This window comes from Lygodium microphyllum, chromosome 3 (genome assembly GCF_053477565.2).
Source record: "Lygodium microphyllum isolate KBCC chromosome 3, Lygodium_microphyllum_v1.1.10, whole genome shotgun sequence".
Classification (NCBI taxonomy): Eukaryota; Viridiplantae; Streptophyta; class Polypodiopsida; order Schizaeales; family Lygodiaceae; genus Lygodium; species Lygodium microphyllum.
In genome coordinates, this window is record NC_141137.1 from 164,308,177 (window position 1) to 164,320,023 (window position 11,847).

General features: G+C 40.7%; 1 pseudogene; it reads left to right on the forward strand.

Annotated features, from left to right (window-relative positions):
* The first annotated feature begins 8,971 nt into the window (after positions 1-8,971).
* On the forward strand, positions 8,972-10,460 carry LOC148039119 (18S ribosomal RNA; annotated as a pseudogene).
* The last annotated feature ends 1,387 nt before the right edge of the window (positions 10,461-11,847 follow it).

Below are 11,847 nucleotides of genomic sequence, written 5' to 3' on the forward strand. Positions count from 1 at the left end.
AATATAGGGAAGATGTAGTTGATACCGTCAATGGACTCGAACCCAATGAGTTGAAAAATAATTTACCCAACTCAAAAATACGAGAATCGGACAATAATTACTTAGTCCTTTTTGGCTCCTTACCATCTAATGTAGCTTCCCAATTGAATTTGGAATTGAAGCGACAATCCATTGATGTATCGGGTTGGTTACCCTCTCAACGATACACCGAACTTCCTTCACTAGGTGATGGAGTTTACGTCTGTGGCGTAAATCCATTCTTGAGTCGTACGGCAACGACTCTAATGAGGCGTAAAAAATGTCGGTTAATTGGAGCACCTTTTCCAATTGGACCTGACGGAACGAGGGCGTGGATAGAAAAAATTTGTTCTGCATTTGGTATAGAACTATGCGGTTTGCAAGAAAGAGAGGCTTACATTTGGGATAGCCTAAAAAATCATCTTGAAATAGTCAAAGGAAAATCTGTTTTTTTTATGGGAGACAATTCGTTGGAAATCTCAATAGCGAGGTTCTTGATTCGATGTGGAATGATTGTTTACGAAATAGGTATCCCATATATGGATAAGAGATATCAGGCTGCTGAACTACTTTTTTTGAGAAACACTTGCGAAACAATGAATGTTCCAATGCCACGAATTGTAGAGAAACCAGACAATTATAATCAAATTCAGCGTATGCACGAATTGGAACCTGATCTAGCCATTACTGGAATGGCCACGCGAATCCTTTAGAAGCAAGAGGAATTGATACAAAATGGTCAGTTGAGTTCACATTTGCCCAAATTCACGGGTTTACCAATGCAAAAGATGTGCTCGAACTTGTAACTCGTCCTTTAAAACGTAATTTCAAATTGGGAACTTTAAAACAAAACGTCTTGCTGAGACAAAAAACAAATCATTAAAGAAATTTTCACTGGTAAATCAAAAGAAAAAAACTAGTTTCTAATTAGGAATAAAAATAGCAATAAAACAAAAAAAATTAACAATGAGTTTCCATCTATCTTTTCTATAGTAAACGTTACGATTTTTTACTAAAATTTCCATTGAGCCCATGCATAGTATGAATGTCAAACATGCTATGCAAAGGCATACTAACTATACGTATACTACCTTCTAGACATTACGAAGAACATATTGACTCACGCGACGTAACTTATTTTTTGTTATTGATCCAATTCAATCTTTTTTATTTCTAAAATAGTCAATAAATCTATCTATCTATTGACTATTGATTCCAGAATGAGGATATAATAAAAAAGGACTTTCTGGTAGTAAATAGTGTATAATCAATCGTTATTCATCAAATAATATAGGAGGGAGAATCGGATATTATTAAAAACAATAAGATCAAATTAGGATCTTGCTTTTTTGGAATGACATCATTTGTTTGGATTGGAAATGCTAGTTCCTTGTTAATCCTTGGATTTTATCATGGCCTATTATCGACATTACCCATGAGTCCGTCGCAGATTTTATGTGTAAGATCCTTTTTTATACAAGGGAGCATCGGTGAAATCACTGCATTGATCGGATCAATGATTGGTCAATTACTTCTATTTTCAGCCATACTTTACTCCCCTTTGTATGTAGCGATATTGAAGCCTCATATCGCAACTATTGCAGTAATACCATGCATGTTTTTCTACTGGTTTGAAACAAAAAATCTACCGAATTATCAAGTTTTACGACCTATAAGATCAATTCGCGATTTCAAAATAGTTGTTATATTCTTAACTAATTTTTTATTTCAAATATTGAATCCAATCTTGTTACCAAATCCCGCTTTGGCGAGATTGCTTCACCTCTTTGTATTTCGATATAGCAATAATCCATTGTTTCTAACAAGCAGTTTTCTCGGTTGGTTAATTGGTCATGTCTTATTCGGCTATTTAGCTAATCTATTGGTGCATCAAGTAGAGAGAAATTCAACGATACCGTATCTGTTGACTAAACGTATCATTCATAAATATTTTAGTATTATCTTCTTTATCAAACTGTTGCTTTGCCTCGGTAGGGCCCCCGTATCTTTCTTGACTAGAAAGTTTCAAAATGAACTAATTAGCTACGACAAGAGCTGCCTCGATTTACCATCCCCTGTGCATTGGCTTTGTAACCCGTGGCCGGCATCTTTTTTTGATCCAAATAGAACAAATCGGGCTCTGTGTTATAGAAAGAAAAGCCGAAGGAGTGATCAACGCATTGTTAAAAAAAGACAATCAACTTATTTTTTTGATAATTGTTTGGTCGATGGTAAACCACGATTGTATTTCACGTCACTATCTAGTGCGTCAATTTTTAGAAGACAATTAGAAGAATCATTAAAGAATTTTGAGGTTCTACCGTTAGAGCTTTATTCATATCAGAATTGGATTTTAGATCAAGCGAAGAAAAGGGAAAATTTACATAATGAGCTGAAGGATCAAATCAAACTTATGGAGCTGAACTCCATACTTTCGGAAGCGATTGAACAAAAAATTGGATTGAGGAAGGAAGAGGATGCGGAAAGAACGAACATATCTAAGATATATGATCCTTTATTAAGTAATTTTTTTAGGGGCAGGATTCCAACTCCACAGTCGTTTCTAACAACAAATGACTTGATCAAACCGATAAAAGATACATATAGAAATTATGCAGGAGAATTTCATTATAAAAATCGAATAGCTAATTGGATTTATAGTGAATACATTTATTTTGAAAATAGCAAGATTCCGCTTCCTTGGGAAGACTTGTCAATAGATTCCATCGAAGTTTTACTTTTCACGTTTAACGAGTTGATGCCTTATAAGCAGTCATTTGGTATGGGACTCGAAACTATTGTGAAAAAAGAAACAAAAAAATTGACAAACCAAAAATCCTCTTTTGTGACTTGGGAAGAGATTTTCAAATTATTGCCAATGGATCGAGCTTTGTTTCTTCTCTATTTGGAGGAAACGTGTGGAAACCCTAGTCACCTTGAATTATCTAATATATATTTACTCAATCAATTAAAGCCTATTAATAATTTGAAAAGAAAAAAATGTTTGATTCATCGAGTGGACGATCTGGAAAGAGAGTTATTTCAGAATATTCAATTAATGTTTGATAATCGATTTGATCTAGCCGGCGCAGAAAGTGACGTCCGTCATAAAAGATTAAGAAATTTGGCCATTAGTATTGGAAAGACAAATGCAAGGTCGGTTAAATTAGTAAAGTGTTATACGAAATCTTCTGATTTCCGAAGAAAAATTATTAAGGGATCTATGCGGTCGAGAAGACGAAAAACGTTGATTTGGGAATTGTTCCAAGGAAAGACCCATTCGCCTTTCTTTATGAGACTTATGGAAATTCCTGTTCCATCCCATAAAAAGAATCAACTTATTTGAATTACGAAACATTAATAGATAATGCGGGAAAAGGACTGGATATTGATATAGAACAAACATCTAAGTTTCCATCACCTCAAGGATTTCTAAGCAGATCAAAGTATGAACGGCTAGGCATAGCCGCTAGATTGGATGTAGGGCCCATACACACGGGTAGGGGCTTGCTATTAGTAGCACAATCCAATTTTAGACGATATATCAAACTACCCGTTTTGATTGTACTTAAGAATATTGGTCGTATATTATTGTTTCAATGCCCGGAATGGCTTGAAGATTGGATCGATTTATGCAAAGAAACTCATATTATATGTAGTTATGATGGAGAAGAGTACTCACAAACCAGGTTCCCAGGACGTTGGTTGAAAGAGGGTATTCAAATAAAGATTTTGTTTCCGTTCAGACTGAAACCTTGGCAGAATCAGGAGAAAAGAAGAATTGGTGGTAAAAATATTGCCGGATACAGGAAATCCCAAAACCCAGATACTTTTATTAATTACTTAAATACTAAAAAAGCTGAGTTCACCTACTTAACAGCTTGGGGATTTCAAACAGATTTACCTTTTGGAACTATAAAAGAGGAACTTCCTTTTTGGAAACCCATTAGGATAGAGTTGATTAGAATAATTCAAAAGAATATGCTTTTAGGAACCAGGCAAGCCCACCATTTCCTTTCTAAACAAACTGCACTTGCAAAATTCTTGCAAAATTTAGCAAACAAATTCAATTTCTTTTATACACTAGAAGGAACTAGTGGAAAAATAAGTTGGAAAAATAGGTTAGAAAACAAAAAATTAGTAAATTCCAAATTCAAGCGCGATGAAGACTTTTTCAATGGAAGGTCAGTCGATAAAAAAGTCTAGTCAAACTCAAGTTTGACTAGTAACAAGAAACAGTCATATTTGCACAATAATGAAAAATGGGTGGAACAGAAAGGATTTGCACTGGATGTTCAATCGAGCGTGAATACAGCAACCCCTAACATTTTGTCAGGGAATAGACTTGATGAACAAAGGCGAGATATTTCAAAAATCCGTACTAATGAAATGAACTTATATGGGACAAGCCTTGTTGGCTCTTTGAGACTGGAGAAAGAATTGGTGGGTATTGGGGAGAAATTACTAAGGATCCACAAACTAGTTATTGAATCAATAGAAAACTGTGCTTGGTATATCAGAACGGCATTCCGAGATATTTACAGAATAATCGTGCATTTCTTGATTCAACTTGCTACACTTCAAATGCAATTGGCACGAGCTATTGACGAAGTAACGCATAAACTAGGAGAAGCTAACAAATCAAACTTAATAATTTCTGACCGATCTAGATTATTAAGAATTGGAAATAACCAATCCAAGAACTTATTGTCTCACGCTTATCTCTACGAAAAAATATGGCATGCTAATAATTTAGACTTAACAATTTTACTAGATGAAAATGCGGTAAGTTATAGAATCGAAGGAAATTCTCGTGCTGGAAATGAAACAAATTGGGATGAAATTTCAAAATTAAATGTTCATACTCAAAAGGATTCATATTCTAGAAAGTCTCGCAATAGTATCTCGACAAGTAACCTTGAAAACCCAGCTGCGCACAAATATAAATATTTTGATGAACGTATAAAGATCTGTGGAGAATGGTGGGGGCTTACCAAATCATTTCAAAAATTAACTAGAAATGATTGGAAAATTTGGCTAAATCATTTTGAGAGGTACAACGTACCTGTGGAGGTATGGCAGCGAATAGCACCACATAGATGGAGAACTGATCTCGGCAATTTCAAAAAACTTGAAGAAATCGACAAAAACATTTTGGATGGGCATATCATTTCCTTATCTTGCAAAGCAAAATACGACTATTTGATTTACACCGAAAACCCCTTGCTTAAAGATCGACTTAGAAATTTTAATAAACGTCGTAGATTTCACTACTTTTTAAAAAATCTCGTCGGTCATTTGGCAGAAGCAAGTGTGGATAGATGGAATGGCATCGAACGAGGACAAATGAATTCTCAAGCTCGTTTGGAATATATGGTTAAAAGTAATGACGAAAAAAATCTTGTTTCTTTACTCATCTTTAATTCCAAGATCAATTGGGATTTCAGACTAGATTTGGCTTTATGGTCAATTACGGATATTACGATAAGAGATTATGATAAAGAATTCGGATTTGCACCTAAATTTGAAAAGTCTATGCTGACTAAAAAATATGATCTTCTTTCAAGAAGCAAATCTTACAGATTCGGCTTGACGTTACCGCTGAGCGAGAGATTTTTTCAGAATCAAACACCTCAATTGGGTAGAAAAAGATTTATTAGTCGAGAATCTTTTTCTTCGAAACTTCGATGGAGATTTAGATCAAAAAAATTGAAAAGAAAATTGGAAAATTTGAGGGAAGTAGTATCAATCGTTAATGTAATCGGGAAAGAGCAAAGCATTACTTCGTTTTATGGCAATATAATGTTAGAACCAGATTTGTTGAATGTACTTTTCACTCAAAACAGGCATAAAGTTTTGAATCATTTGTTTTTCAATGCTCATCCGCGTAGACCCAAAGTTTTTGACGATCAAATTTTGATGTACAAAATGGTTAGCACTCTACTGAAACTTAGAAGTAGATTGAAAAAGAGTTTAGATAACGAATCTTTTAACTTATGCCCATTACCTTTCCTCGAGGTAAAAAGTCAAAAGGATTCTTCTTTTTCCAATATCAAAGATTTTTTACTCCCCAGGCGTCGCCGGCAACTGCGGTTCCTTGAGTCTCTATCAATTCCAGAACTGACAAGATTTGAAAGGAATTTGTTAAACTCTATTTTTGATTCGAAAGAAATTGAAAAGAGGAAAATCCGTGGGAATCTCATGGGAGTACAGAGGATCAAACGTTTCCTATGGCCTGGTCATCGCCTAGAAGAATTAGCCTGTATCAATAAATTTGCTTCGGTACTGCCAATGGTAGTCGATTCTCAGCTCTTAGAATAAGAATGTATCCAATTATCGAAGACTAGTTAAAGTTCAATAGTTACTAAATTTTCTTCATTTGGGGTTACTAGATCTTCGGTAATCTCATTTGAAGAAAATATTGGATTAAAATCAATAAATTCATTTGAAAAACTCGGAAGCTTTGCATTATAGATAATGATTTCTTCTTCAAAGATTCTCTTGCATCCTCGGTTGATTATTTGTTGTTTCTCTCCCCTTTGTTTAAAACCATCAGAGTATTAAATTTTTGTTAAATTGATGGATAAAATGATCGGATTCCTTGGTTTGATCAACTAGATAGTTTCTTAAAGCAACAGAGCACTAGCTTCTTAGGAGTCAATATCTCATTAGAGAGAGAGGATTAGGTCACTTAGCCACTTCAAATTGGGATAGCTAAGTGGCAAGAGGAGGAATAAACATTATGGCCGTCATAGTCATAGTCGACATAGTCGGCATAGTCGACATAGTTGGCATAGTCGGCATGGTTGTCATATATATATATATATTTTTCTTTTACGGAATCTCAAATTTGTTCCTGCTTCTTCAATCTGGCTCTTCCTTACCTATTTCACTAATATCTTTAATAAGCGGAGGATCTTATGAACCACCTGGCCACCTTACTTGGTACCTTCGGGTAATGAAATACGTTTTTTATCAGGTTTTACTGTAGTGCCTCCGTTATTTTCAAGAATCCGTCCGCGATTCTTTAAAACAAACTAAAAAACTCTCCTCCGATGAGCAGCACCTTATTGCGATGAATATTGCCACAAGGGTATGGGATAAGTTCAGTCACACGCCATCCTCTGAGAAGAGCAGCTTGTGGTCCCATCTGAGCTCCTTTACTGGATCTATATACCAATATATAGTCCCGGGTTTCGCTCGATCTATCTTATTCCTTCCTACCTACGTCATTACCACTCCCTTTAGATTTTTTATAGAAAAAAAGCGAATGGACTCCCTAAGGGAGCAAACTCGTGATATGGCTGTGCAAGGTTTAGGGAGCCTTGTTATACCCATCAGCCTTGCCTATCTGGCCACATCCCTGCTTGTTCGCAGAATGGAGTACGTCCGAATAGTCAACGGGGAGGGACCTCAAGGGGACCATGAAAGAGGTTTTAGGGAAGACTACCCTGCCACCAGAGCTGGTTCTCGAGGAATTAGCTATGGTTGCATGCCACACGAGTATCTATGCTGGACTTATGGGCAAGGCGCGGGCACCTAATACGTGGGAAGCTTACCATTCTCCTTCCTTCTGGAAGTACGTATTTTCTCAGTGGGGAAAGGATATTCCTAAGCCTTTATTGCTTTATCCGAGTTTAAACGGAACTAGCCTGACAGGGGAGGGAACCCTGCCAGCTAAAGTCAAGGAAGCATGCGGGCATTTGTCTGGGGTGGAGTTTGAGATGACATGCGCCGGGTATTGCGCCACCCCTTCTGCAAGAGCTATCCCTTTTTCAAACTTCGATAGGGCAGAGAGAGAAGAGTTATTGGCCTACCCGAAGGCTCCCCTATTATGGAAAGGAGGAGGAGGCCTCAATCCCGGGTAGGAAAAGGAGTAGTTATCACGAGGGTCTGATGACCTCCCGAGCATTGGCTTCTCACGAGCTTGTCCTTCTCATGTTTCTAGTAGAAAAGCTACTCAACGATCGATCTGGGATACCTATTAGTCTAGAAAATGATGGTCTGCTCTTTATTACACGAGAAGAGATAAGAGAGGATACGCTCAACAACCTAAACTCTTTTTTGAGGGCTCGGAGCCTGGAGTTTTTGGGATTGCCTATCTTATTGGCGAGGAAGAAATTGGAGAGGAAGAAATAGACCCAAAAAACACAAACAAAAAAACACAAAAAAAGCGAGATCCGAGGAAAAGATGAAGAGGATCGACAGGATTGGCAGGATCGGCATGGCCAGCTAGAGTGCCACGACCCCTCGGTCTCTCTCTTTTTGACTCTTTGTTCCCTCCCTCCTCCTTGTATCTCGTACATGCTTTGAGTAGGCTTTTTCTCACCTTTTTCTTCTTTTTTTACCCTTTTTTTCTTATTAGGAGGACATATGGGACTCTTTGCTACTTGACTAGGTGGTTTTGGTATATTCAAGTATTTCCTAGACCAGTCCGCTCTAGTCTCCCTTCGCCTCCTTTCACAAACCCTTGAGAAGGCCATCTCTAATCAAAAGAATCTACGACAAGAAGACCAGCGTCGCTTGCTTGTCGACTTAGCTACCGAATTGTGGGCCTCCATGGACCTGAAATGAGATCAGCCCGCCAATTTTGCCACTCGCATGGGACGGGGGGTACAATCCCTTTATATTTACTTCGTTCCCCAAGTCATCCGTTCAGTACAGATTCTGTTTCAACCGAATACAAGCTTTTTCTTCCATCTCTTCAATTTGATTCATAAGGGAATGGTTAAAAGAGGCTCGTGGTATTGACACGAACCGGTAGGGATAGATATACTGGGGATGAACCTCAAGCTAATAGAATAGGAAGCGAAAAGATTCACCTTGATCTTGGCACTTGAAAATAGAAGATCTTCTTCTGATTTCTCCACGGCAATGTTGAATCCTCCTCCTTTGCAGAAGGAAGAGCTAGAAGAGCATAAGAAGCTATAAGTCATGCAACTAGGAATCTTATGGAGAGTTTGATCCTGGCTCAGGATGAATGCTGGCGGCATGCCTAACACATGCAAGTCGGACGGGGAGCATCCTCGTGGTGTTTCCAATGGCGGATGGGTGAGTAACGCGTAAGAACCTGCCCCTGGGAGGGGGACAACAACTAGAAACGGCTGCTAATACCCCATAAGCTGAGAAGCAAAAGGGAGGAATCCGCCCGAGGAGGGGTTTGCGTCTGATTAGCTAGTTGGTGGGGCAATGGCTCACCAAGGCGGCGATCAGTAGCTGGTCTGAGAGGATGATCAGCCACACTGGGACTGAGACACGGCCCAGACTCCTACGGGAGGCAGCAGTGGGGAATCTTCTGCAATGGGCGAAAGCCTGACGGAGCAATGCCGCGTGGAGGTAGAAGGCCCACGGGTCGTAAACTCCTTTTCTCGGAGAAGAAGCAATGACGGTATTTGAAGAATAAGCATCGGCTAACTCTGTACCAGCAGCCGCGGTAAGACAGAGGATGCAAGCGTTATCCGGAATGATTGGGCGTCAAGCATCTGTAGGTGGCTCTTTAAGTCCCCTGTCAAATACCAGGGCTTAACCCTGGATAGGCGGTGGAAACTACTGAGCTGGAGTACGGTAGGGGCAGAGGGAATTTCCGGTGGAGCGATGAAATGCGTAGAGATCGGAAGGAACACCAAAGGCGAAGGCACTCTGCTGGGCCGACACTGACACTAAGAGACGAAAGCTAGGGGAGCAAATGGGATTAGATACCCCAGTAGTACTAGCCGTAAACGATGGATACTAGGCGTTGTACGTATTGACCCATGCAGTGCTGTAGCTAACGCGTTAAGTATCCCGCCTGGGGAGTACGTTCGCAAGAATGAAACTCAAAGGAATTGACGGGGGCCCGCACAAGCAGTGGAGCATGTGGTTTAATTCGATGCAACGCGAAGAACCTTACCTGGGCTTGACATACTGCGAATCCTTTTGAAAAAAAGGAGTGCCTTCGGGAACGTGGATACAGGTGGTGCATGGCTGTCGTCAGCTCATGCCGTAAGGTGTTGGGTTAAGTCCCGCAACGAGCGCAACCCTCGTGTTTAGTTGCCATTACTCAAATTGGAACCCTAAACAGACTGCCGGTGATAAGCCGGAGGAAGGTGGGGATGACTTCAAGTCAGCATGCCCCTCACGCTCTGGGCGACACACGTGCTACAATGGCCGAGACAGAGGGTTGCGACCCCGTGAGGGCAAGCTAACCTCAGAAACTCGGCCTCAGTTCGGATTGCAGGCTGCAACTCACCTGCATGAAGCCGGAATCGCTAGTAATCGCCGGTCAGCCATACGGCGGTGAATCCGTTCCTGGGCCTTGTACACACCGGCCGTCACACTATGGGAGATGGCCATGCCCGAAGTTGTTACCTCAACCGCAAGGAGGGGGATGCTGAAGGCAGGGCTAGTGACTGGAGTGAAGTCGTAACAAAGCAGCCGTACTGGAAGGTGCGACTGGATCACCTCCTTTTCAGGGAGAGTTCATACTTATTTGGCACTTCGGTTTTCTGCTCACTCTTCCAAGTCTTGGAAGAAGTGGTTTACACACCCCTAGACGGGTTTTTCTTTTCCTGTCTTAGAGGTGAAACAAGACCTAATCCATGAGCTTGTTCCCTCAGGTCAAAACAAACTGAAAAGAATCTCATCCTTCCTCGGGGAAATCCGAGGGATGGGGATGGGCTACCCGCTTCGGCATGGCAGGCCTCTCTCACTCCTTATGGACCAGGGGAGCCTGGATGACGGGCTATTAGCTCAGTTGGTAGAGCGCGCCCCCGATAATTGCGTCGTTGCGCTTGGGCCGTGAAGACTTTCAGACACATGGGTAGTTAGATGTGCCCATCAGCGCCTGACCCTAAGATGGGTATAATCCAATTCTATTACCAAGGAACATTAGCATGGCGTACTCCTCCTGTCTCGACTTTCGGGATCAAATTCTTTTTTGGGAGGATGGACAAGGCGATTCAGGTGAAATCCTATGGGGATTCAACTTTCTATTCACCCGTGGGATCCGGGCGATCCAGGGAGGACCACTTACCCCCAAAGGCTCCCCTCGGGAATCTATACATTCCTTATCAATGTATGGATCACTATCTCTTGAGCACAGGTTGAACAACTTCGGCTTAGACGTGAAAGAAGGAGCACCTGAGAACGCCAATTCACGGACCAAGAACTACGGGACCACCCTTCTGATTGGGGGGTGGCAGAAGGATCATACTATCCGAGCCTCTTCTGCTTTACTCACGGGTCTGTAGAAGTAGCAATCAATTTCAATTCCCGGGTTCGAGGGGTCCTCCAACCAAGAAGGACTACTCGGAAAGGCTGGGAGTTTAGGCCTATACACAGGAGGAATGTTGGGTGACAACTGTTCCCCAATATTTCAGTCTATCCACATCAATTGGGTATTTCGGGCAACCCCCAGACCAAATTGATACCTTGAGAGAAATGTCTTTGTTTCTCTCTTCTATGATAGGATCAGGTTCGAAAAAAGATCCTAGAGTGTACAGACCAGAGTTAAGCGTTGATGAAAATCTCTCGACGCCTCTCTTTTTTTTTCTTTTCCAACAGAACTTGTTACTAACGAGGGAAGAGGGAGGGGAGACTCCAGGCACACTTGGAGAGCGCAGTACGACAGGGAGTTGTACGCTGCATTCGGGAAGGACGAATCGTTCCTAAGAGAGAATTCGGATAGGATCTCGGTGTAGGTGCGGTGATTCACTTCACGGGCGAGGTCTCTAGTTCAAGTCCAGGATGGCCCAGCTACGCCAAGGATAAGGAAAAGAAGCATCGAATCTGTTCACATATACTTCACTTGGCCGAAGCATAGGGGATATAGCTCAGTTGGTAGAGCGCCAC